Source organism: Suncus etruscus, chromosome 3 (genome assembly GCF_024139225.1).
Source record: "Suncus etruscus isolate mSunEtr1 chromosome 3, mSunEtr1.pri.cur, whole genome shotgun sequence".
NCBI classification, from domain to species: Eukaryota; Metazoa; Chordata; class Mammalia; order Eulipotyphla; family Soricidae; genus Suncus; species Suncus etruscus.
In genome coordinates this window covers 147,798,252-147,824,906 of record NC_064850.1, presented here as the reverse complement: position 1 = coordinate 147,824,906, position 26,655 = coordinate 147,798,252, and the positions used below count along the sequence as shown (strand labels likewise).

The 26,655-nt window shown below is 39.5% G+C and overlaps 1 long non-coding RNA gene across 1 annotated transcript in view; it reads left to right on the top strand.

Moving 5' to 3' along the window:
- The window catches only part of LOC126004161 (uncharacterized), a 181,064-nt gene that overhangs the window by 1,989 nt on the left and 152,420 nt on the right, over positions 1 to 26,655 (top strand). The gene's annotated exons all lie outside the window — the stretch shown is intronic.

The following is a 26,655-nucleotide window of genomic DNA, read 5'->3' as shown; positions in this document are numbered from 1 at the left end:
GGGAGGTGAGTCAACCCACCCAAAAAGAGTGGAGCCAGCTGAAATGTGCTGGTCCCTGAATCCCAGGGGACCTTCTACAACTGTCCTGTCTGCCTGCTTACCTGCCTTAAAGAGTTCCTTTCTAACGGGGCCGGTTACGTGGCTCTAGAGGTAAGGTGTCTGCCTTGCAAGTGCTAGCCAAGGAAGGACCGCGGTTCGATCCCCCGTCATCCCATATTTTCCCCCCAAGCCAGGGGCGACTTTTGAGAGTATAGCCAGGAGCAGCCCCTGAGCATCGAATGGGTGTGGTGCCCCCCAAAAAGTGTTCCTTTCTCTCCACATTCCTGCCAACACTGCTTGTTCTCATTCTTTGTGATGTATGCCAATCTCTGTGGCATGAGCTGGTACCTCCTAGTTGTTTTGACTTACATATCCCTGATGATTAGTGATGTGGAGCATTTTTTCATGTACACTTTGGCTATTTGTATTTCTTTTTTGTCAAATTGTCCGTCCATTTCTTCTCCCCTTTCAGGGGATCTAACCAAATTTTGTAATATAAGTAAAAACAAAACTCTCAGGTCACTGGACATAACACTAGAATAACACATGTTATTCTTCTTATCTTATTCTATACTTGTTCTAACACTTGTTCCTTTTGACCCTATTAAATAGAAATAAAATTCATTTGGGATATAAGAATGTTATATAGTGTACAAAATACGCAGAAATCTCAATTTAAAAAGCCAGTTATTTAATTGTTTTGACCCTCCAGATTAAAAACTGTATACAAGGACAGTACTTAAATAACTTGGAAAATATCACTTGTGGAAACTTCTGCAACTGTCCTGTCAGTCTGGCTGCTCTCCTGCCTGGACTTAGGAAATGATGTATTGTGGCTTCATCACTGGACAGCTCCCCCTTCCTGTGAGGTGATTCGTCCCTCCCAAAGAAGTGGAGCCAGCTGAATTGTGCTTGTCCCTGAAGCTGAGGGGGGGACCTTCTGCAACTGTCCTGTCTGTCTGCCTGCTCTCCTGCCTGTGCTTTCTCCGTGATCTAGCGTGGCTTCATCACTGGATGGCCACCCCATTCCTGGGAGGTGAGTCCAACTGCCAAAAATGCTGGAGCCATCTGAACTGTGCCTTACACTGAAGTCCAGGGTACCTTGTGTAACTGTCCTGTCTGCCTGCTTACCTGCCTTGGCTTACAACCTAATCAAGTGTGGCTTCATCTCTGGATGGCCCTCCCTTTGTGGAGGTGAGTCGACCAGCCCAAAAAGAGTGGAGCCATCGCTGGACCTCCCTCCCTTCCTGGGAGATGAGTCGACCCACCCTAAAAGAGTGGATCCAGCTTTAATGTGCTGGTCCCTGAAGCCCAGAGGACCTTCTGCAACTGTCCTGTCTGCCTGCTCTCCTGCCTGGGGTTATGACCTAATCTAGTGTGGCTTCATTGGTGGACGGCCCTGCCTTCCTGGTAGGCGAGTCCAACCCGGCAAAAAGGGTGGAGCCTGCTAACTCTGCCTGACACTGAATCCCAGGGTACCTTGTGCAACTCTCCTGTCTGCCTGCTTTCCTGCTTGAACTTAGTCCTGATCTAATGTGGCTTCATCTCTCGACAGCCCTCCCTTCCTGGGAGGTGAGTTGACCTGCCCAAAAATGGTGGAGCCAGCTGAACTGTGCTCTTCTTGAAGCCCAGGGCACCTTCTGCAACTGTCCTGTCTGCCTGCTCTCCTGTCTGAGCTTATGACCTAAAATAATGTGGCTTCATCGCTGAATTTTCCTTCCTTCCAGGGAGGTGAGTCGACCCGCCCAAAGAGGGTGGAGCCAGCTGTACTGTGCCTGTCCCTGAAGCTGAGAGAAAATTCTGCAACTGTCCTGTCTGTCTGCCTGCTCTTCTGCCTTATTTAGCATGGCTTCATCACTGGCTGCCACCCTTTCCTCGGAGGTAAGTCAACCTGCCCAAAATGCATAGAGTCACCTGAACTCTCCTGGGTCCTGAAGCCCAGGGGACCTTATGCAACTTTTCTGTCTGCCTACTTCCCTGCCTGAATTTACGTCCTGATCAAGTGTGACTACGACCTGAACTAGCATGGCTTAATTGCTGGATGGACACCCTTCCTGGGAGGTGAGTCGACATGCCCAAAAACGCTGGAGTCACCTGAAATATGCCGGTCCCTGAAGCCCAGGGGACCTTCTGATAAGGTGCTGTCAGTCTGTCTGCTCTCCTGCCTGGCTTATGATGTCACCTCGTGTGGCTTCATTGCCGGATGGCCCTCCCTCCCTGGGAGGTGAGTCAACTCACCCAAAAAGGGTGGAATCAGGTGAACTGTGCCAGTTCCTGAAGCCCAGGGGGACCTTCTGCAACTGTCCTGTCTGCCTGCTCTCCTGCCTAGACTTATGACCTGATCTAGCATGACTTCATCACTGGACAGCCACACATTACTGGGAGGTGAGTCGACCCACCCAAAAATGGTGGAGCCAGGTGAATTGTGCCAGTCCCTGAAGCCCAGGGGACCTTCTGCAACTGCCCTGTCTGCCTACTCTCCTGCCTGGGCTTATGACTGGCCTAGTGTGGCTTCATTGTTGGATGGCCCCCCTTCCTGGGAGGTGAGTTGACTAGCCACAAAAGGGTGGAGCCAGGTGTACTGTTCCAGTCCCTGAAGCCCAGGGCACCTTCTGCAACTGTCCTGTCTGCCTGCTCTCCTGTCTGGGCTTATGACCTAAAATAATGTGGCTTCATCGCTGAATTTTCCTTCCTTCCAGGGAGGTGAGTCGACCCGCCCAAAGAGGGTGGAGCCAGCTGTACTGTGTCTGTCCCTGAAGCCCAAGGGACCTTCTGCAACTGTCCTGTCTGTCTGCCTGTTCTCCTGCCTGGGCTTACGACCTGATCTAGAGTGGCTTCATCTCTATTCTGCCTTCCCTTTCTGGGAGGTGAGTCGACCCGCCCAAAAAGGGTGGAACCAGCTGCACTGTGCCAGTCCTTGTATCCCAGAGGACCTTCTACAACTGTCCTGTCTGTTTGCCTGTTCTTCAGCCTGTGCTTACAACCAGATCTAGTGTGGCTTCATCACTGTTTGGCCCCCCCTACCTGAGAGGTGAGTGGACCTGCTCAAAAAGGGTGGAGCCAGCTAAACTGTGCCAGTCCTTGAAGCCCAGGGAACCTTATACAACTGTCCTGTCTGTCTGCCTGCTCTCCTGCCTGGGCTTAGGACTTGACCTAGTGTGGCTTAATCACTGTATGCCCCCCCTCCTGGGGATTGAGTCGACTCACCCAAAAAGGGTGGAGCCAGCTGAATTGTGCTGGTCCCTGAAGCCCAGGGGATCTTCTGCAACTCTCTGTCTGCCTGCTCTCCTGCCTGGGCTTATGACCTGATCTAGTGTGGCTTCATCGCTGTACGCCCCCGGTTCCTGGGAGGTGAGTCTACCAGCCCAAAAGGGTGGAGCCAGAGGACCACAGCTGTTCGATTCGAGATGCAGCCATGCACTTCGATTAGCCAATAAATACCACCACAACAGGTAGAATTCCCACAATACAAGTGTGACAATGGGGAAACAAATCAGGCCAGCACCAGGCACAGAGAATGAAGATGGCAACTCTGATAACCCAAAAGTGGCCAACCAGTTAGATTGTCTCTCAGATATGGGGTTTAGAGAAGAAATCTGTTCACAGAACTCAAAGAATGAATAGATTGACTTGAACAGAACACTAATAAGACCCAAGAATATATGAACACAGAAATCAGAAAACTCCAAATTGAAATAACAGATTAAATAACAGGTCTGAAAAACTCAGTAGACAAATTGACAGAAAAAATAGATAAGCTTTTCAACAGGGTACCAGCAGCTGAGGATAGAATTAGTGTGCTGGAAGATGAGATGCATAACAACTCCATACAGCAGAAGAGATTGGAAAAAAGCTTTAAAGCAAATGATTAGACAATATAAAAATTAGTCAAAGAATATAAACAGATGAAAATTGAAGTCTATGATAACCTCAATAGAAACAGTCACCACTGAATGGGAGAAACTATTCATCCAATAACCATCAGATAAGGGGCTACTCTCCAATATATACAAGGCACTGACAGAACTTTACAAGAAAAAGACATATAATCCAATCAAAAAATGGGGAGAAGAAATGGACAGACACTTTGAGAAAGAAGAAATACAAATGGCCAAAAGGCACATGAAAAAATGTTCCATGTCACTAGTCATCAGGGAGATGCAAAGCGAAACAACTATGAGGTACCACCTCACACCACAGAGATTGGCACACATCACAAAGAATGAGAACAAGCAGTGTTGGCGGGGATGAGGAGAGAAAGGAACTCTTATCCACTGCTGGTGGGAATGCCGTCTAGTTCAACCTTTATGGAAAGCAATATGGAGATTTCCTCCAAAAACTGGAAATTGAGCTCCCATACGATCCAGCTATAACACTCCTAGGAATATACCCTAGGAACACAAAAATACATACAAAAATCCCTTCCTTACACCTATATTTATTGCAGCACTATTTACCATAACAAAACTCTGGAAACAAAGAAGATGCCCTTCAACAGATGACTGGGTAAAGAAAGTGTGGTAGATATACACAATGGAATATTATGCAGCCGTCAGGAGAGATGAAGTCATGAGATTTTCCTATACATGTCTGTACATGGGATCCATTATGCTGAGTGAAATAAGTCAGAGAGAGAGAAAAACACAATGTTCTCACTCCTCTATGGGTTTTAAGAAAATGAAAGACATTCATGCAATAATTTTCAGAGACAAAAGACAGGAGGGCTGGAAGTTACTGAAGCCCACTTCATGAAGCTCATCACAGAGGGATGAGTTTAATTAGAGAAATGACTACATTGCTAACTATCCTAACAATGAGAATGTATGAGGAAATAGAAAGCCTGTCTCTTAGAGTACAGGTGGGTGCGGGGTGGGGAGGAGGGATGTTTGGGACACTGGTGGTGGGAATGTTGCACTGGTGACAGGATGTCCTCTTATATGACTGAAATCCAACCACAATCATGTTTGTAACCAAGGTGTTTTAATAAAAACTATATATAATCATCAAGATAATCAGAGATAGCATTGCAGGTTTGAATCAGAAATGAAAGGTGTTATTCAGAACCAATGCTTATGTAGGATACTTTCACTGTTTTTGAATAGGAATGATTTAAAAGTAGGTGCTGGCTGAAAGAGAGCTAAAAATTCTGATTGCATACTTTGCTAGGGATAGTCCTGGATTTGCTATCTAGGCCTACATGGTTTCCCTAAGCACAAATTCTGAAGTAGTTTCCAAATACCAGTAGATGTAACTCATACACACAAATAAATTCCCCAAATAAAGCGAATAAAAAGATATTTATTCCTTTACCATAACAGTATTGTGATCAAATTTGTGATACAATTAATTACCTATATGATCTATCAGTTCTGTCACTAGATATAAGCTATATACATATATAAGCTATATAAAATATAGCTTATAAAGATTTTACATTTAAAGTATATGTGATATTAATATGCTTATTGATTAAAGTTGTACTGATAAAGTGAGAAAAATAAATTGCTAAATAAAAGTTTAATTCATTTATTGATTTTATTATTGAATCTCCATGAGATGCGCTAAAAAATGGTTGATGAATGACTTTCAGTCATACATTGTTCCAACACCCATTCCTTCATCAGCGTTTAGAGGCTGCCACCAATTTCCCAGGTAGCCCCCAACCCCCACCCCAGGGTCCTCTATGACACACACTTTTCATTTGTCTTTCTCACTACTCAACCACAGATCTCTGCAGAGGTGCCCGTTTAACCAAACTCTAGCCAGGTATGCTGGTAATTGGCTGACATCACTAGGACATTTTTTTGGAGTGATGCAGGCACTCACTCCCTGATTCTCAGACTTCCAGAAGACCTGGCCACTGAAGTACACCCCCTAAAAAGACAGTATCACCCAGAAGGCTTGGAATTCCTGGGCCAAGCAACAATTCCAAATTTTTCAATACTGTTATCGCAGTATGAAGACACCAATTTAGATATCAGTGTAAATTTGAAGCTAATTATTGTTCAGAAACAAAACAAACAACAGAAAGTTCAATGGCAACAAGAGCTTGGTAAACCTTCTGACAATGACTTAAAGACTGCATGTGAGACACAATAAATTGCACAATTTTCTTAATCCTGTACTCTTTTTTGTATATGCATATCAAATATTAAGTCTCAGGTTGCTGGAGGATCAAAAATATTCTCATGATAACGACAATGTTGTTATTTAACAACAAGAATATTATATTCAATATTATTGGATTGATGTTGATAACCAGGAAGTGAAATGTAATGGATTTTTGTAGGACTAGGAACACTTCATCTATTGGGTCCGTGTGTTTGGGTGGACTTGGAAACTTGCTAGGATTTCTCTCCATATCCCTGGCTGCTAGTGCTTTACTTGGTTTCCCCATATTCCTTTGCATTTGGTGATTCAGAGTGGTCTGCCCTTGTTCTCAGCCCTCCTTTATCACCTGGGGTGTGTGGTTGAGTCCCTACTCTAGAGTGCATCCCTAGGAGGGTGTGATGGCTGAGGTCACTGAGGTTTGGCTCCACCCTCAGGCCTCCTCCCTCTGGGTTTCTGTGAGAAGGTGCAGTTCCCAAGTGCCTCAGTATGGTGTGCGACTGTCTGTCTCAGCTCCCTCCCAGTACCACGGCCTACCCACTTCCTCAGTCAACACATTTGCCCAGTGTGGCTATAGACTGAGGTTTCTGGGTCCCTGACAATGATGCAGGTCACCTGCTTCCCCAGGTGTGGAGTGTGGTGACCGAACATGGCCTGAGTTCCCTCTGGGTCCAAGGATTTTATTTTTAATCCCCTAATTCTTCAGTTGCTCTTACTTATTAGTATTTCTATTGTGTCCATGCATGTCTCATTAAAACTCTTTTAATGAAAGAAGGCAGTAGTCTAGATTTGGAAAAATGGATATAATTTATAATTTTACAAATATATCATCTTAATGGATGCCTTATACACATAATTATAAAAGTATGAATGATAATTTATATTTTGAAGGTCAAGCTCTATTTGGAGTCAACTAAATTTATTGCCTATGGTTTTTCATGCTTCTTAAGCTGAAGTAAAATTGGTTAATGGGACTATGAGAATGTGCATAATTTGGACAGTATCTCACCACACTCTACCTGCCACTAAAGGGAAATATCTCTTGCTCTTCTCCATGAAATATTTGCATTCCAGTCACATGTCTCCTGCAGTAACAGCAGTTATGTCAGGGTCTAAGGGTTTGTTTTCAGAGGACACTATGTACACAGCAGATAATTTGGTATTTGTAGCAGATAATTTGGTATTTCTCCACCTGAATTTCTTATTTTTCTTTTTTGGTTTTTGGGCCACACCTGGCAACGCTCAGGGGTTCCTCCTGGCTTCACGCTCAGAAATTGCTCTTGGTAGGCTCCAGAGACCATATGGGACGCCGGAATTTGATCCACTGACCGTCTGCATGAAAGGCCAACGCCTTACCTCCATGCTATCTCTCCGGCCCCTCTCCACCTGAATTTTTACTTTTAACTGTCAAAAGTCATTAGTTCCATCCAAGCTGTATCAAAGACAAGTTTATCTTTGGTTGTCATCGAGCAGCATTGCATTGCCTGTATGGAAACAGAACGTTCTCCTTTCCTCAGTCACTGAACACTTGGGCTATTTCCAGATCTTGGCTATTATAAATAGCACTTCATGGAGCATGGGTGCAATTTCTTTTTTTTTTTTTTTTTGTTTTTTGGGCCACACCCGGTAACGCTCAGGGGTTACTCCTGGCTATGCGCTCAGAAGTCGCTCCTGGCTTGGGGGACCATATGGGACGCCGGGGGATCGAACCGCGGTCCGTCTCCTAGGCTAGCGCAGGTAAGGCAGGCACCTTACCTCCAGCGCCACCGCCCGGCCCCATGGGTGCAATTTCTTATTGATGCTTTTTAGTTGAAATAATAACTGTGAGCAGAATGAATGAATTGTGCGGTCATTTCAGCTGCAATTTTTTTTTATGAAGCTTCACTCTTTTTCATGAGGGCTGAACCTGTTTATGTTTCCACAATGGGAATTCATAGCTTTGGTTTTCTAATAACATTTCTGATAGCCCTGTAGAGTTTTAATGGACCTCACCGAGTCTAATGAAGTATCTGTTCCATGTGAGTCTTGGTGATTTTTAGGATTCTATATTTTTAGTATCCTGTGTTTACCTTTGGCTTTGTGCATTTTGAGTCCAATGGATCACTATTTATTTGTTTGGAACTCTTTTAGCTTCCTGGACCTGGATCTCTTTTCCTAAATTGTGGGAAGCTTCCAGTTACAATTTAAGCACTGAAAATTACTCTCTTTTGTTATTTCTTCTCCTGGAACCCCTATAGTTCAAATGTCCCTTGTGATGCTGTCCAACACATTTCTATTCTTGTCTCATTTTCAACTTAATCTTTCTGTTCCTTTCTGATAAATTTTTTACCTGAAAAGCGCTTGTTTCCCCCCATAATTTTTGGATTGTATTTATTCTGTTGAGATAATCTATTGTGTTTTCCCCATCTATATTTCTCTTATTGTAGTTCACTTAATGCATTTTTACTTCCATTATTTCTATGGTTTTCTGTTCTGTGGTTGTTTAGGGGATACATTCTGCAGTGTTCAGCAGTTCATCTTAGCTTTGTTCTCAGCAGTGATTCCTGGCCTCTTACATTATCTCTCTGACCTTAGATAAATGAACCTCTTCTTGGATTTCTTATGCTTTCTCTCTTATGAAAATACTCTTCTACTGATTTCCTCATTTCAGTGTCCATCATTTGGATTGTTGTTTTAAGTCTTTGCCAGGGAGTTTAGAAAGCCCTAAGACAGTTGAGACTTTCATAGGCTTTCATCTTCATCCATTAATGTGAACAAATCCTACATTTTCTTATTATCCATCAGTGTCTAATCAGACGTGAGCCAAATTTAATAAATTTTACATAAATGACCAGCAATGACTGTTGCTCTACGTTTGTGTAAACTGTAAATCAATGGAAATTTATGGCCACAAGTGTTTTTCAGTGCTGAAGTCTAGTGGGCTTGATCTGTGAGCAAGGTTTCAACAGTTGCTGATGCCTGGCAGTGGCTCTGATGTCAAAATCCAGAAGTTATGACAGTAACTGCCTGTCTTGGTCACTTGTTTCCAATAGCCATAGTAGAGTTTGGAATGCATGATTTGTTGTCAGTGGGATTTTGCATTGACTAGCACCTTTAAACAACTCTATGGCCAAGGCCAAAAATGATATATCTGTTCTAAATGAGTTTTGAAATAAGTGTCTTCAAAATGTAATGCTCACCAGAAGATTTTTGGTGATCTTTATCATAGTTGTCAATATCAACTAACAAATAAAAATCTAACTCAGAATTAGTTCCATAATGATATGTGGGGATATAACTCCCTCTTAAAATATAAAGGAATAAAATGTAGACATGAGTGATTATAGATTAACTACTCATATAAATATTATGCATGTTTTCATTATTAGTCAAAATATATTCTTAACTTTAATCTCTAATCATAGTAAAAAAATCAACTTTGTTTATTGATAGACCCAGTAAGAGTAATTTTGGTTGGACCTCCCAACAATGCTCGGGGTCCTTGGGGAACACTCGGAAATAATTGGTCAAGAGTTGTATGAGTGAGGTAGTGTCTCTTAGGCCTAGCATTAATTAGGGCTGCCAGGGCTACTCCCACCAGAACTTCTTAGGAGGGTGAGTGTGAACTGCTTGAGATAGAACTGGGACCTTGGTCATGTAGGCTATTCTCATCTACTCCCTGAACTATTTCCCTGTTCCCTAATTAAATTTTCTTTTTTTTTTTTTGTCTTAAGGTTCTTTTCCAATCTCTTCTGTTTTGTTGAGTTTTTCTGCATCACATCTTCCAGTACTCCAATTCTCTCCTCAGCTGCTGATACCCTGTTGGCGAGGCTATCCATTGAGGTTTTCAGTTGAGCAACCGTGTTTTTTAGATCTGTTATTTCAGTTTGGAGTTTTCTGATTTCTGTCTTTGTGTTCTCTTCAGATCGATCTATGCTTTTTTTTTGAGTTCTATGAAGATATTCCATATTTCTACTCTAAACTTCTTATCTGAGAGGTTAATCAGGTGGTTGGAATTTGTTAGGTCATTCGAGCTTTCATCTTCATTTTCTGTGGATGGTGTTTGCGAAGTTTTTCCATTGTCTGACTTGTAGTGTTTTTCCTGCGTGTTGTGGTGGGGTTCATTTGTTAGAAAAGTGCACAGCTGCTTCTCTTCGCTTCGTGGTCACACTCTTCTGCTGCATCTAGTTGACAGTTTTTTTGTGGTGCTCTCCCTAGGCCGCTGAGGAAATCTTCAGTGATTCAGAAGCACAGGCAGACAGGCACAGGCAGGAGAAGTTTCTTCTTTCTATCTTTTAAAAAATATGTAAAAATACATCAAATCCTTACACAAATTTTGGTCTTTCTTAGACTTTGTTTGCAAAACCTTTATCTATAGTATTATATGCAATGAGATTGATATAGTCTACAGGATACTAGACAGAATGCAGTATTTTAATATTTTTATTTCTACGTTCCCTAGAATACCTTGAAGAATTCATAGGTATTCTTCTCTTTCTTTTTTTTTTTAAATTCTTTTTTAATTATGACAACAAAGATGCAAAGAAAGAGGACAGGGCAAAGTTACAGTGGAAGCCCAATCACCCATAAGCAGAATTCTCGGTAGTCCCATCATTGATATCCCAGCCTTGATCTTTCAACCAAAGAAAATTAAGAAAAACAAAACTGAACCCATATACAATACAATTAATTTGTCCCTCAAATTCCCAGTTGTATTACATACTATTTCTTAGCAGCACACAATATAATCCAAAGAGATTAGACTTATGTAACTCCTTAAACATTGAGGGCAAAGTACATTTATCTAGTTCCATGCACATGCTTACTAGTTTAAGTTAACCTCAAAAGTTTTAGTGGGTTGTTTTTCTTAAGGATTGGAGTCAAGGGAAAATAGTAAAAAATGGTGTTAGAGTGGCATTTGTTTGCATAGGCCCACCAAAATATAAGGGACATGGAAAGAAAAATTATGGTCTAAATACAAGGAGACCCTACCCCTGAAGTTTCCTGGCACAGGACTGACTCTAGGCTCCAGGCAAACTAGTTTGTCCAATTCAAGTCATCATCTGTAGTGGCAATACACCTTCATTCCTCACATAGTCTCTGTTGTTGGTATCATGTTTCTGTATTAAAGGTCCTGGAGTCTGCATATCCCATACTGCAGTCAGGATGGTGCAGAGCATCCTCTCGTTTCACCTCACACTTAAGGGGCACTAGAGAGAACCATGTCCTGTAGAGCAGGTCATTGTTGTTGTCAAGTCTTCTCAGTGTAAACGGAAGTCTCTTTTTAGGAGGTCGTCCCTAATTAAATTTTCATTTGGGGCTGGAGAGATAGCATAGCAGTAGGGCATTTGCTTTGCATGAGGCCAATCCAGAACGAATGGTGGTTCAAATCCCGGCATGATATATGGTTCCCCTGTGCTTGCCAGGAGTGATTTCTGAGCACAGAGCCAACAGTAACCCCTGAGCGCCACCGGGCGTGACTCAAAAACCCCAAAAAATGTATTTACTGAATTTCAATTGGTATATTATAAGGCTTACATAGTTTAGTTTCCTATATTTACATGTGTATATTGTTACCATTCTCCATCAAAATGCTCCAATGTCATACCACCAGCAAAGAGAAATCTCTGCTCATTCCTTGCACATGTCTTCTGATAACCACGATAATTTTCATGATCTAAATGTTAGCTTTATTGTTTATTAATAGTTCATTTCTTTTAGTAGTTTATATCTCAAAATGAGTTGAAACATTTGATAATTGTCATTTGTTTTTAATATGTATGTAATTGTAAAAATCAGAAAAGGAAATATATAGATAGAAGAGTTTAGAGCTAGTTACTCAACAACAGTTGGATCAAAGAGCAACTCAAGAGAGAAATAAAAAGATTTCTTGAGACAAACGATAATGAAGAGACAACTTGTCAAAACTGGTGGGCCACAGCAAAAGCAGTAATTAGGGGGAAACTCATAGGAGTACAGGCTTATGTCAGAAAAGAGGAAAATAACAAAATCAACAATTTAAAGGATCACCTTAAGGAACTGGAACAACTGCAGCAGAGAAATCCAACCACAAGCAGAAGGCAAGAAATAATAAAAACCAGAGCAGAAGTAAACAACACAGAAATCAAGAAAACAATATAAAAAATCCATGAGTCCAGAAGTTGGATTTTTGAAAAAATAAACAAGATAGGCAAACCACTGGCAAGACTCACCATAAAAAAGAGGGAAATCACCCAAGTTAATAGGATCACAAATGAAAGGGGAGAGATTACAACAGAACCCCAAGGAATACAACATATCATGAGGTCATATTATGAACAACTATACTCAGGCTAGAGAACCCAGCAGAAATCGACAGATTCTTGGAAAAATACCAGCTACTGAGACTGGAATCTGAAGATCTAGAAAACCTAAACAGGCCAATCACTTCAGAGGAAATTGAAGATGTAATTAAGAATCTCCCTAAGAACAAAAGTCCAGGTCCAGATGGTTTTACAGGTGAATTCTATCAAACATTCCAAGAAGACTTACTACCATTGATCCACAGGCTCTTCCAAACCATAGAAAAGACAGGTTCCCTCCCCAACTCCTTGTATGAGGCTAATATCACACTCATTCCCAAAGACGGCAAGGACAGCACCCAGAAAGAAAACTACAGACCAAACTCACTAATGAATATAGATGCAAAAATTCTCAACAAAATGTTAGCAAACCGAATCCAGCACTATATCAGAAAGATTATACACCATGACCGAGTGGGTTTCATCCCAGGGATGTAAGGTTGGTTCAACATACGTAAATCAACCAACATCATATACCACATGAACAACAAGAAAAACAAAAACCACATGATCATATCAATCGATGCAGAGAAGGCGTTTGACAAAATTCAACACCCATTCATGTTGAAAACACTCAGCAAAATAGGGTAACAGCTATCTATGAAAAACCCACAGCCAACATTATCCTCAATGGTGAAAAATTGAAAGCATTTCCACTAAGGTCAGGAACTAGGCAAGGCTGTCCACTCTCTCCACTCTTCTTCAATATAATCTTAGAAGTCCTAGCAATAGCAATCCGACAAGAGAAGGGAATCAAAGGAATCCAAATTAGGAAAGAGGAACTCAAACTATACCTCTTTGCAGATGATATGATGATATACAAAGAAAACCCTAAAGAGTCCTCAGTAAAACTTCTAGAAATAATTAACCAATATAGCAAAATGGCTGGCTACAAAGTGAATACACAAAAGACAGTAGCATTTCTTTACACAAATAATGAAGTAGAGGAGAGAGATTAAGAATTCAGTTCCATTTAAAATAATAGCAAAAATATTAAATACCTAGGGATCATCCTTACAAGGGAAGTTGAAGGACTTATACCAGGGAAACTTCAAAACACTTCAGAAAAAAACTGAAGAGGATCTAAGGAAATGGAAGAACATCCCATGCTCATGGGTAGGTAGAATCAACATAGTCAAAATGAATATCCTACCCAAACTCCTCTATAGATTTAATGCAATTGCCATCCAAATTTAGACATCATTATTTAAAGACTTACAACAATCAATCATAAAATTCATCTGGAACCACAAAAGACCCAGGATAGCCAAACACATACTAAAAATCAAGAAGCTGGGTGGCATCTCGCTACCTAACCTGAAGCTATACTATAAAGCCATAGTGATCAAAAACGGCATGGTACTGGTACAAGGACAGAGCCTCAGATCAGTGGGTTAGAACAGAATTTTTCAGACATAAGCCCCCAGACATATAGTCAACTAATATTTGACAAAAGAGCCAAGAATTTGAAATGGGACAAAGAAAGTCTTTTCAACAAATGGTGTTGGTACAACTGGAAAACCACCTGTGAGAAATTGAAAATTGACCCATACATCACCCCATATATAAAAGTCAACTCAAAATGGATCAAAGACCTCGAAATCAGACCCAAAACCATAAAGTTTATTGAGAAAAAATAGGCAGAACACTCGAAGACCTCCTCTATATCAAAAAAGTCTTTGATGATAGATTGCCAATGGCAAGAACTTTAGCATCAAACATAAACAAATGGGACTACACCAAACTAAAAAGCTTCTGCATGGCAAAAGAAACCATAGTTAACACAAGAAAACAGTTAGGTGAATGGGAAAAAAATCTTTGCACTCAACATGTTCGATAAAGGGCTGATATTCAGAATATACAAAGCACTCAGAAAGATGAGCTCCACGAAACCAAATAAAGCCATAGAAAAATAGGGAGATGAAATGAAAAGACACTTCACTGAAGATTGAACGATGGCCAACAAACACATGAAAACATGTTTACCTTCACTCATCATTAGGGAAATCCAAATCAAGACAACAATGAGGTACCACCTTACACGAGTGAGGATGGCTCACATCAGAAATAATGGAAACAATCTCTGTTGGCGGGGTTGTGGTATGAAAGGCACTCTCATCCACTACTAGTGGGAATGCCCCCTAGTCCAATCCCTATGGAGAACAGTCTGGAGAGTGCTCAAGGTACTCAGAATCAAGCTGCCATTTGACCCAGCAATTGCTCTCCTGGGTAGCTACCCCCAAGTCAGAAGGACATTCATCCCAAAATATGTGTGCACCCCACTATCGCAGCACTCAGTCTAATAGCCAAGTCTTGGAACCAACCTCGATGCCCAACTACGGATGAGTGGATCATTAAGATGTAGTATCTATACACAATGGAATACTACATGGCAATAAGAAATGATTCAATCACAGACTTTGCAGCAAATAGATGGACCTAGAACATATTATTTTAAACAAAGTAAGCCAGAAGATGAAAGACAAACACAGACTGATAGCACTATTCTGAAGCACCTAGAAACTACACCATATATACAACTAATATTCAAAGATCAAATAATAGGACTTAACAGGGTTGAACTCCAAACATTGTAACATCACACATATACTGGGCAGAAGTACCCAAAACACATGAAAGAGGAACATCATAAACTCTTGACCACACATTAAACCATAAAGAAACCAGCAACTGCAGAAACAGCAGCATAGAGAGAACCAGTATGTAATCAGCCTGTTACTGGAAAGGCTCATAATAATCTCTTAGGGATCTTATACAAGGTTTCAGGTAAAGAATACCACAGGAAATCACTGACTCCAACAGAGGTATTTCAAATAATAGGTGTTCATGCCTTAAGCTTAATATATTTAACCTCTCAGCTTTTCTGTCCACAGGCGTTCTTGGATACAAAGGATGGACAACCTAAAATGGCATCTCAGAGCTAAGTCACACGAGATACTATACCCAGGTTGCATTACAAAATTGTCTCGATAAAACTTTTTAACACATACTTTATCTCTAAGGTATACCTTCTTTTAGGACCTGAAGCATGTGACCAGCCAGACCACCGAAGCAGCAAATGTGACCTGCAGACTTATACTACAGGGCCTACTCATCGAACATATTCAAGCAAAATAACATGCCCCCACTCTTTCCACCTCTCTTCTCACTACTCCTTCTTCCTTTTTTCCCTTTTTTTTTTTTTTGCCTATTTAATCTTATTTTCCCCTTTCTTCCTTTATGCCCCTTCCAAATACTCTCCCCTAACCCCCTTCCAGGAATCTGACTCCCCCTTCACCCCTCAATCCCATCCAGATTTTCCAATTTATTAAAACTCTTCACCATCAGTTCTTAATCTATTAGGCATCAAGACTTACCTCCTACCCCAACGAACCAGTATCCAGCACCCAAGCGAAGGGACATCCACTCAAACCCACACCTCGTCCCCAGTAGGAAAAGACAACCAACACCACTACTGACTCATGCTGTGTGGTCCTCCCTACCAACTTATCCTAACATGGACTGTTGCTGGGTACCGGACTTAGCCCTAAAAGGACCCCCAATGCAAAAAGTTTACACAAGACCCCCCCCCTCCCTCAAATCTTTTACCAATCTCAGGAAGGGCAGGGTGTGCGATGAAGAGGTGACTGGGAACCCACACCCCACAAGAAAATCTCAAAAGGCAATGGGGAAACCTATATTTCCATCATAAATATAAGACCTGTATAACACTACCTCTTTATTTTTTTATTTTATTTTACTTAAAATCATTTTTCACTATACATATGTGAACAAATATATTTTTTATTTCTATTTTTATATTTTTGGGGTGTGTTACTTGTTTCTCTGTTCTTTTCACCCCCAAATGCACCGGCAATATAATGAAGCACCAGAGTGGAGTAATTAGAAGGAAATACTTAAAATAAATACACATTTTCATATGAAGGAAGGGGGCCCTTAGTTCTCAGTGCAATGAATTAAAACAGACCCATACTAAAATGCAACATTCTAAAATTACAAAACACTAATACTCTAAGGATACAAGAAATACAAGTTTTCTTTCAAAATATTAGTCATCAAATTGATTTACATTTTCAAAAGCAACTGTAAAAGCTTATAAACAAATGAAGAGGTCCTTAAATATTTTGAAGAAATATGGGCCCAGAAAGGTAGCACAGCAGTAGGGCATTTGCCTTTCACGCAGCTGACCTAGGACAGCTCAACTCCCCAGTATCCCATATGGTCCCCTAAGTCAGGAGCATTTTCTAGTGCATAGCCAGGAGTAACCCCTGAGAATCACCAGATGTGGCCAAACCTCCCCCCACTCAAATATTGAAGAAACGTATTTTATATCTTAGGATTCTATACTTGTTTAAAAAATTAGTTCTATGAGGAGATGAAGAATTAATTTACTCAAGGAATAAATTTCTCAACATTTATCTCATTACTAAATGTAACAGTTTACTAAAGGGTAATTCAGTGAACAAAGGCAATATGATAAATACATACATAAACAATTTGCTTATGGGGTCTTTATAATAGTTTATTGAAATGACCAGGATCCTTAAGGAGTACTTCAAGAATTTGTTCCTTGGAATTCCAACATTCCACGTGGCTTTGTTGACCCCCAGCTTCATTGTTTCCTTTGCAGCACATCATCACCAGCTTGGCAACTGGAAAAACACTATAAAGTAGTGTAGGATAGCACTGAAATTTTTCCTATTGAAAAATAAAATAAAATAAAATATTATTTTTAAGGAAGACCTCAGGATGTACAAAGCAGAAAAGCAGAACATTGGGAACCTTGTGGCACAATGGAGTATTCTTTTTATATGTGTGCATTAAAAACTCAGTATATTAGGAAACACAAGCATGTTTGTCCCTTTATTTTCTTCATAATTGTCTCATGTTAAATTTCCTCACAGATCAATTTTTTTTACCTATGTATTGTTTAATCCACAAAATTGTAAGTAGCACAGAAGCAAAACCCAATATAATAAGATCACACTTTATGATGGTTATAGACTAGAGTCTCTCATTGTAGGAACTTAGTATATAATTGTCAACTTCTGTTTGAATGGAAACTAGTCCTTTGATCTGAACATGAAGTGGTCCTATGCTTCAAAGAACATCCTGGATTCAAGGAAAAAGAAATGACAAACAATTTTTAATTTTTAAGCAATTTTTAATGAAATAACAAATGTAAAATGTTAACCTTAACCTCTTGGTTATTGTTCCATCATATCTGTCTCATTGTACCAAAATAATCTTCACAAGAGGCGGGTATTTGAAGAAGTCAAAGTCACATGTTTCAAACAGCTGTGTAATGCAGAAAATAATAATGATGATACTATTTGAAACATCCTGTGAGCTACTCTTTTTATAGAAGTTAAAAATAAATGTTAGGAGCTGGAAGGCAATATTTGTTATGCACCAAATTAAATTCTCAAGTTAAATAGTAGTTCAGAGGATAGATTATAAATTCCTTAATGTTACTTTGGCAGACATTAGAGCAATTGCTGTGTGCATATGTTCCTTGTAGTTATAACCAAGATTTAAATTCACAGGTCATACAGTAAAGGAAATAATCTTCCAACACATCAATATAGTTTTTCTAACTTTAAATAACTGGTTAAAATAAAAGAATTATCACCAAGTTCTTAAAAATATAATATAAATAAATGATGTTTGACTTTTCAAACTCAAAATGTTTGGTTCATGTACACACACACACACACACACACACACACACACACACACTGCTCATACACAGAAGTTCCTCCTTGCCTCTCCATTTTCTACTTCTAGCTTAAATTCTTTCATCTGGGATGAAAATATGGAATACTATAACTTGATTGAATGTACTACGTAAAGTATGTTTTGATATCAAAGAATTTAATAATCCCAGAGTATTGGTCCTGAATCTATCTTATGTTTTGTTTTGTTTTGTTTTGGGGTCGCACCTGGCAGCGATTAGGGGTTACTCCTGGCTCTATGCTCAGAAATCGCTACTGGCAGACTCAGGGGACCATATGGGATTCTGGGATTCAACCACCGACCTTCTGCATGCAAGGCAAATGCCTTACCTCCATGCTAACTCTCAGGCCCCAAATCTATCTTTTGTCTATTCTTTTAACTTGGAAAAAGTGATAACAATATGAAGTTATGAAGCCAGAACAGTGGCTCAAGTGGTAAGGTGTCTACGCCTTGAGCGTGCTAGCATAGGACAGACCGTGGTTTGATCCTTTGGTGTACCATATACCATATGGTTCCCCCAAGCCAGGAGCGATTTTGAGCGCATAGGCAGGAGTAGCCCCTGAGTGTTACTGGGTGTGGCCAACCCCCCAAAACAAACAAACAAACAAAAACAATATACAGTTTATCTGGTTTCACTATGATCCCAGCAATAATTGATATGTTTTCAAAGTGACTTTTAATTTTATTGGCAAATGATGCATTTTCCTATTTTTGTTTCTTCACTTTCCTTTCTACTTCACATCTGAAGGATGTGAATTTTTCTTAAAGCAAAAACAAACAAACAAACAGAAACAATCAAAAAACCAAAAAATAAAGATTCTTATATTCTTATTGTAGGAGTAAACTCAGATGATAATGAGAAGAAAGTGAGTTCTACCTGAGCTAGAACGAATGCAGTAGATCCTAAGCAGTGGCTGGTGAGTCACTGAAATGAAAATAATGCTGTAGTGTACTATAAAGCTCCTTTGTCCTATGGATGTGAAAATAAATCCAATTTCTTCACTATAAGAAAGGAGATAATGCCTGAGACTACCAACCCTACTCCCCCTCATCTCTTTTATGACCAGTATGAGTACTGGCTAGTAAGGCCAGACTTGTACAACCTCTTACTATAGTCTATATACATTCCACATATGTGTTATAATCATTTCTGGAATATTTGAGCACTTCATTCCTATGTTGTGTTTTTGTTGATAGGTTTTATAAACAAAGTAAAAACAGGCATAAAAATCTTGTTTAAACACTAAGAAATTATCTAAAATTTAATAATAACATGAAGAGAGAAAAATTCTATTCACTTGAAGTCTTTAAAATACTGGAGTTGGAGCGATAGCACAGTGATAGGGCATTTGCCTTGTTTGCGGCTGATCTAAGACAGACCTCAGTTTAATTCCCCCGGAGTCCCCTGTGGTTCCCCAAGTCAGGAGCGATTTCTGAATGCATAGCCAGGAGTAACCCTTGAGTGTCATCAGGTGTGCTGCAAAACGCAATTAATGATTTAAGCTGAGAAGCTTCTGCGCTTCAAAAGAAATAGTGCCCAGGATACAAAAGCCACCCACGGAGTGGGAGAAACTATTCATCCAATACCCATTAGATAAGGGGCCAATACCCAAAATATGCAAGGCACTGGCAGAAGTTTACAAGAAAAAAAAATACATCTAATCCCATCAAAAAATGGGGAGAAGAAATGAACAGACAGTTTGTCAAAGAAGAAATACAAATGGCCAAGAGACATAAAAAATGCTCCACATCACTAATCATCAGGGAGATGCAAATCAAAACAACATGAGGTACCAGCTCATGCCACAGAGATTGGTGCACATCACAAAAACGAGAACAAGCAGTGCTGGCGGGGATGTGGAGAGAAAGGAACTCTTATTCACTACTGGTGGGAATGCCATCTAGTCTATCCTTTATGGAAAGCGATATGCAGATTCCTCCAAAAACTGGAAAGTGAGCTCCCATTTGATCCAGCTTTACCAACCTTAGCTATATACCCTAGGAACACAATACAAATACAAATACAATACAATACAATACAATACAAAATTCCCTTCCTCACACCTTGATTCATTACAGCACTATTTACCATAGCCAGACTCTAGAAAACAACCAAGATGCCCCTCAACAGATGAATGGCCAAAGAAACTGTGGTACATATACACAATGAAATATATATGCAGCCGTCAGGAGAGATGAAGTCATGAAATGTTCCTATACATGAATGCACATGAAATATATTACGCTCACTGAAATAAGTCAGAGGGAGAGAGATAGACACTGAATAGTCTCACTCATCTATGGGTTTTTAAGAAAAATAAAAGATATTTTTACAATAATTCTCAGAGACAAAAGAAAGGAGGGTTGGAAAGTCCCGCTCATGACATGAAGCTCACCACAAAGAGTGATGGGTATAGTTAGAGAACTAACTATATTGAGAACTATCATAACAATGTGAATGAATGAGGGAAGTAGAAAGACTGTCTAGAGTACAGGCAGGGGTGGGGTGGGGAGGAGGGAGATTTGGGATATTGGTGATGGGAATGTTGCACTGCTGAAGGGCTGTGGTCTTTATGTGACTGAAACCCAACTATAATCATACTTGTAATCAAGGTGTTTAAATAAAGATATTAATTTAAAAAAAAAGGAAAAAAAGAAACTCCTCCCGGCAGGCTTGGGGGACCATACTGGAAGCCGGGATTTGAACCACAGTCCTGCATGCAAGGCACACACCCTACCTCCATTCTATCTCTCTGACCCCAACAATGGTTCTTTTATACTTTAGCTACAGATATTCCTTCTCATTCCACCTTTATCCCATGTAAACAAACCATAGCCCCCTCCTCTCTTTTATGTCTGATCCACATTGTTCTTATGTCATGTCTAATCTTAATGTATATCATAGATAAGGATGTGGGCACAGTTGCAACAAAATACTTTTACCAGAAAAACAGGGCTTCCTTTTCCTGGTCACATATGCTGATTGTGCTCCTTGCTCAGGCTCAGGACAAGGCCTGACTTATCATGACTACATTTAATTCTAGGCAAATCAAACAAATCTTATAATAACAGTTACAGAGGTGAGTTAGCATATTAGTACAGTACATTTCAGACTTGAACAGGACACCAGGGATCAATCCCAGTTCCGTGCTGGGCAGCCATGTTCAAGGCAAATGCCCTACTGCTATGCTATCGCTCCAGCCCCAAAGTAACATTTATAGAAATATAGACAGATGTAAAATGAGTCAAGCTTAGCAGATATAGAAGATTCCATATAAATGAAATATTATTTTTTATTGAAAAATGTATAAAGTTCCTCTAAAAATACCATTATTAGTGTAGTAGAGAGCAATCATGAATGAGTGTCAATTTTAAAGCTGTGTGCTAGGAAGTTTGTCCTAGTCTTTACAAAGCTCCTTTAATGCTTCCTGCAAAATGTATTTCTTGGTGAGGCATTCATTTCTTTGAATTCTTAGACTATATCCATTCTCTTCTAGTTCACAAAGTCTCATTTGATAGACCTGTGAATCTTATGAATTTATGTAATTTCATTTTTACCAAAAAACGTAATCTGATGTAAACTTTTGGGAGCATGGGAGCATATTTGTCAATCCTCAAAGCGTCCTCTTTGTTCTGTTGGGATCACTTGATATGGGACCAGGAGGATGATATGTAGTGTCAGAAATTAAATCTGGATCAGCAACGTGCAAGGTAAATATCCTATCTATTGTACTATCATTCTGGTCAAATTTTATATAATCTTATATAAGTTTCTTTTCTGATCTTATTTCCATATTCTGTCTTTTTTGTTATGCTGAGCAACTCATGTTGTGAAATTTTCCAACTTGAAAATTTTTTGAGGGGCTGGAGTGGTAGGGCGTTTGCCTTGCATGCGCTAAACTAGGACAGACTGCACTTCGATGCCCAGTCTTCCATATGGTTCCCCCAAGCGAGGGGAGATTCCTGAGTGCATAGCCAGGAGTAACCCCTGAGCATTACCGGATTTGGCCCAAAAACAAAAACAAATATAAAAAGAAAAAATTTTGAAAAATCACCGAGACCCATTGGCCTTCTTGTTTGGGGGAATTCTTAACTATTATGTATTTAGTTTTTGTTTTTCACCAAATTATTCTTTCTGTTTCTCATATTCTTATTATATTCTTCTCATAATTCTTATATTGTTCTTTAGAAATTTATCTCATAGTTCTCTGATTTGTTATTTATTTTCAGACATGTTGCTATCTCCTCATTTTCTAGAATTTCCTCTATTTCACCTTAGGGTTTCTAGATCTTTTCCTCAACTGTTGTTATTCTGCTATTCAGACCTTCCATTAATTTTTTTATTATTGCCTAGCATACTCTTCATTTCTGACATTTCTGTTTGTAGTTTATTTTGACTTTCATGTTTTGCTGACTACCTGTGCCATGTTTCTTTAAGTTCATTAAATATCCTCACTATGGTATCATAGAGTCATTTCTGAGAATTTAGAGCTTGTTGTTGGTTGAGGTTTTTGTACTATTGCTTTCACTCATTGAATTCAGCAAATTTTCCCTCATCTTTTCAATTGATTTGTGTTCTTCCTGTGAAGGTGAGTCTTCATAGTTAGACCTCCTGATTGATTCTGAGGGATTATGAATTTAAATGGGAAAAATAGATCTTTAATTTTCTTTGACTTCTCCTTTTACTAAGACGATCTAAGCAACAAAAGAACAGAGCAGATAGTAATTCCCTTAGTTTTACTATCAATTGAAATTATGGATGTTTACCTATATTGTATGTAGTAGATATGGTATACAACTCAAAATATCAGGTGTTCATCATTTGTTCAAGGTGATGGCAGCCCTATATATTTGTTTCCAAATCTAAATATGAAACACATTAAAGAAGCACATGTTGTGTTTGTTATATATTAAACCTTAGGTAATAGTAGCATCTCAAACAAGGCAATTTTAGTATTCATGGAATGTTTGGGAACTCCTGAACTAATATTCATTGAACAAACTGAATGATCCAATGCTAGTATCCAAAGATACCAGGATCATCATGGTAGTCCCACAAGTGATTGAGGGTCCTTTAATGTGCACTAGGGGCCATGTGGTTTCAGAATTTGAACTTGAGTCTGGAGTATGCACTTAAATAAAATAAAATAAAACTACATAAAATAGAGCTTTTATAGGTTTATTAATTTGTATAGGGATAATTGTCAGTGGTGCTCAGAGGACCAGGGTCACCTATCAATTGTGTCTTTGGAACTTGTAATGTCATGATGCTTAGCCCAGTGGCGTTCAACGGCCATTCTACATACTTCCTGGTTTGCTTCAAGAGAAGGGGCTGGCAAATAGTGCCTGGATGGAATTTAGGCCCTTAAACATGCTATACATGTTCTCTACCATTTGAACATATATTTTCCTTTTTATCATTTTTCGTCTATATAATTTTTTTTGGTTTTTCGGGCCACACCTTTTGATGCTCAGGGGTTACTCCTGGCTAAGCGCTCAGAAATTGCCTCTGAACCGCAGTCCTTCCTTGGCTAGCGCTTGCAAGGCGCCACCTCTAGGGCCACCTCGCTGGCCCCATTTTTTATATATATAATTTTTATTTAGACCAAAGTGGCTTACATATATTTACAGTAATATTTTAGGTACATATTAACATTGAATCAGGGGAATTCCCATCACCAAATTTGTCCTCCCACCACCCCCGTTCCCATCTTGCATCCCATATCCCCCACCCTTCCCCTTTTTATCTCTGATGCTTTTTTTTTTTTTTACTAAAATGTGACTTTAGCTTTTGCTGTTGAAAATTATTGTTTCTTTTTTTTTTAATTCAACACAATATATTTATTAGGCTTTTTTTCTAAAATAAAGTGGATTACAAATCTTTCACAGTAATTAATATTTTAGATATATAACGACACTGAATCCAGGGCATTCTCACCACCAATGTTGTTCTCCTTCCACCCCTGTTCCCAGCATGCATCTCATATTCCCCAACAGGTCCCCCTCAGTTTCTCCCAGTCAACAATCTCACAGGAGGGGCGCCGGGAGCAAGTTCAGAGCATAGAGCCAGGCGTCACCCCTGAGAGCTGCTGGTGTGACCCCCTCCAAAAAAAAAAAAAGAACCATTGTCTCACATGTCAAGTAAGACTGTTACATTGTTCACATAGGATGCAGAGGGAATGGAAAAGGATATCAGTGGTTAAAGTTATAAGGAACTATTATTGCACGTGTCAATAAAAATGTTGCACTGTCTTTGAATGATTTAATGATTGCTGTATAGAATATCTCAGAAATCCTATAAAAGCTGTACACTATGAATGCTCAGGGTCCACAGACCATGTACCTCATCAGGAAACTGTCAGACACCTGGATGCCAGGTAATAAATAAATTCCTGATGTAACTTGCATCACAAATTGGCAGTCTTTGTCTCTCTGGATTTTGGGGTAATAGGCAACTGTAATTCTAACTCTAACAATCTCATTTGGTCACGCAAGCCAGGAGCGATTTCTGGGCCCATAGCCAGGAGAATCCCCTGAGCATCACCAGGTGTGGACCAAAACAAAAAAATTGTTACTTTATCTGTCTTCTTCCTGGTAGATTGTGGATTATCCTCCACCAAATTCTAGAGAATAATAGCTACTAACTCTTGCCAAGTACTGTGCTCCTGACTGATACTACAGTGGCATTCTCAGAATAGATGGGGCCAGATTCCACTCTCTGCATGAATCACAGCTGCCCACGCCCTGCAGCCTCTGACAGAAATGGCCCAGCTTCACAACTTAATTAAACTGCCAAAATAGCAAATTTATTTCAGATCTATAAATTCTGGACTATATGGCCACAAGTGGTCACAGAATACCTCAAAATTCTATAGCCATGTTAGCCCAATAATTTCGCAGGAAATCTTATTGAATATTTAGATAGGAATATACCAAGGTCAGTGAGCTTAAATAATGATGATGATAATAATAATAATACAGAAGACTCAACTAGCACCAATCACAACCCAGTAAATTCATATCATCATGAACAGATATAACAATTATTTCCAATTGACACTTGTTGAACTAAGTATTAATAACCCCATTTGCCTTTATATTGTCGCTAACAATATAAAGTAAATTTATATTTGCTATAGTGAGAGAATGGAATCTGGAATTAGGAACATGGCGAAGGGTAGATCACATTGGTGGTGGGGCTAAAGTTTCAACATTTAATGTCTGAAACAACTGTATTATGAACAACTTGGTAAACACAGTGTTATAAATATTTTAATTATTTAATGCATGTCCATATAAGACTTATATGTAAAGGTCTTAAAGTAAACTGACTGAATTGATGCATAAAATATGTTATATTTATGAACACAGACACTTGAGCAGTATCTGTATTTCAAACACAAAGCCAATATTCTTTGTTATAGGACAAAATATACATAATTTTATAGGTCTGCTCAAACTTCCCCTTAAAATTGCCTTAATTGAGTTTTCTGAGAACCCTTAATACTATTTTCCATAATTGCACCAGATAACATTCCCACCAGTGTTGAGTTAAGAGTTCCTTTTACCACATCATTGCCAACTCAGTTGTTCCCAGTATTTTTGATATGTGCCATCTTCACTGCTGTAAGATAATATCTCATTGTCTAATTTGGATTTACCAGATAATAAGTGATCAAGAGCTTTTATCATGTTCCTGTTTGCCATATGTTGGTCTTCCTGAGATAGGTTTCTGCTCATTTCTTTCTCCCAATTTTTGATGAGGATTTTAGGTTTTAGTGGTCAGTCTTTGTGAGTACTTTGTATATCCTAGATATGAACCCTTTATTTGATGTGTTAAGTGCAAATAGTTTCCCCTGTCAGCTAGTTATCTTTTATATTTAGCCCATGTTTCTTTTGCCACACAGAATCTTTTAAGTTTGATATTCCATTTGTTCAGATTTTAGTCTGTAGCTTTTGCCAATGGCATTCATATCATTGAAGACTCCTTTGAGGTCTAGAATTTGATGTGTTCTGCCTATATTTTTCTTTTTTTTTTTTTAAATATTTTTGTGGATTTTTTTTGGGGGGTCACACTCAGCAGCGTTCAGGGGCTACTCCTGGCTCTATGCTCAGAAATCGCCCCCAGCAGGCTCGAGGGACCATGTAGGTTGCCAGGATTCGAACCACCGTCCTTCTGCATGCAAGGCAAATGCTTTACCTCCATGCTATTTTCCGGCCCCCGATATTTTTCTTAATATATAATATAGAATCAGGTCTGATCTCAAGGTCTTTGATTCTACCATATGACCCAACAGTTCTGCTTTTGAATATCTATTCCCAGGATAGAAAAAGATTCATTCAAAAATCGCAGCTCTCAGTACAATTGCTAAGCATTGGAATCAACCTAGATGCCGAACAATAGATGAATGAATCATTGGGCCATGGTACA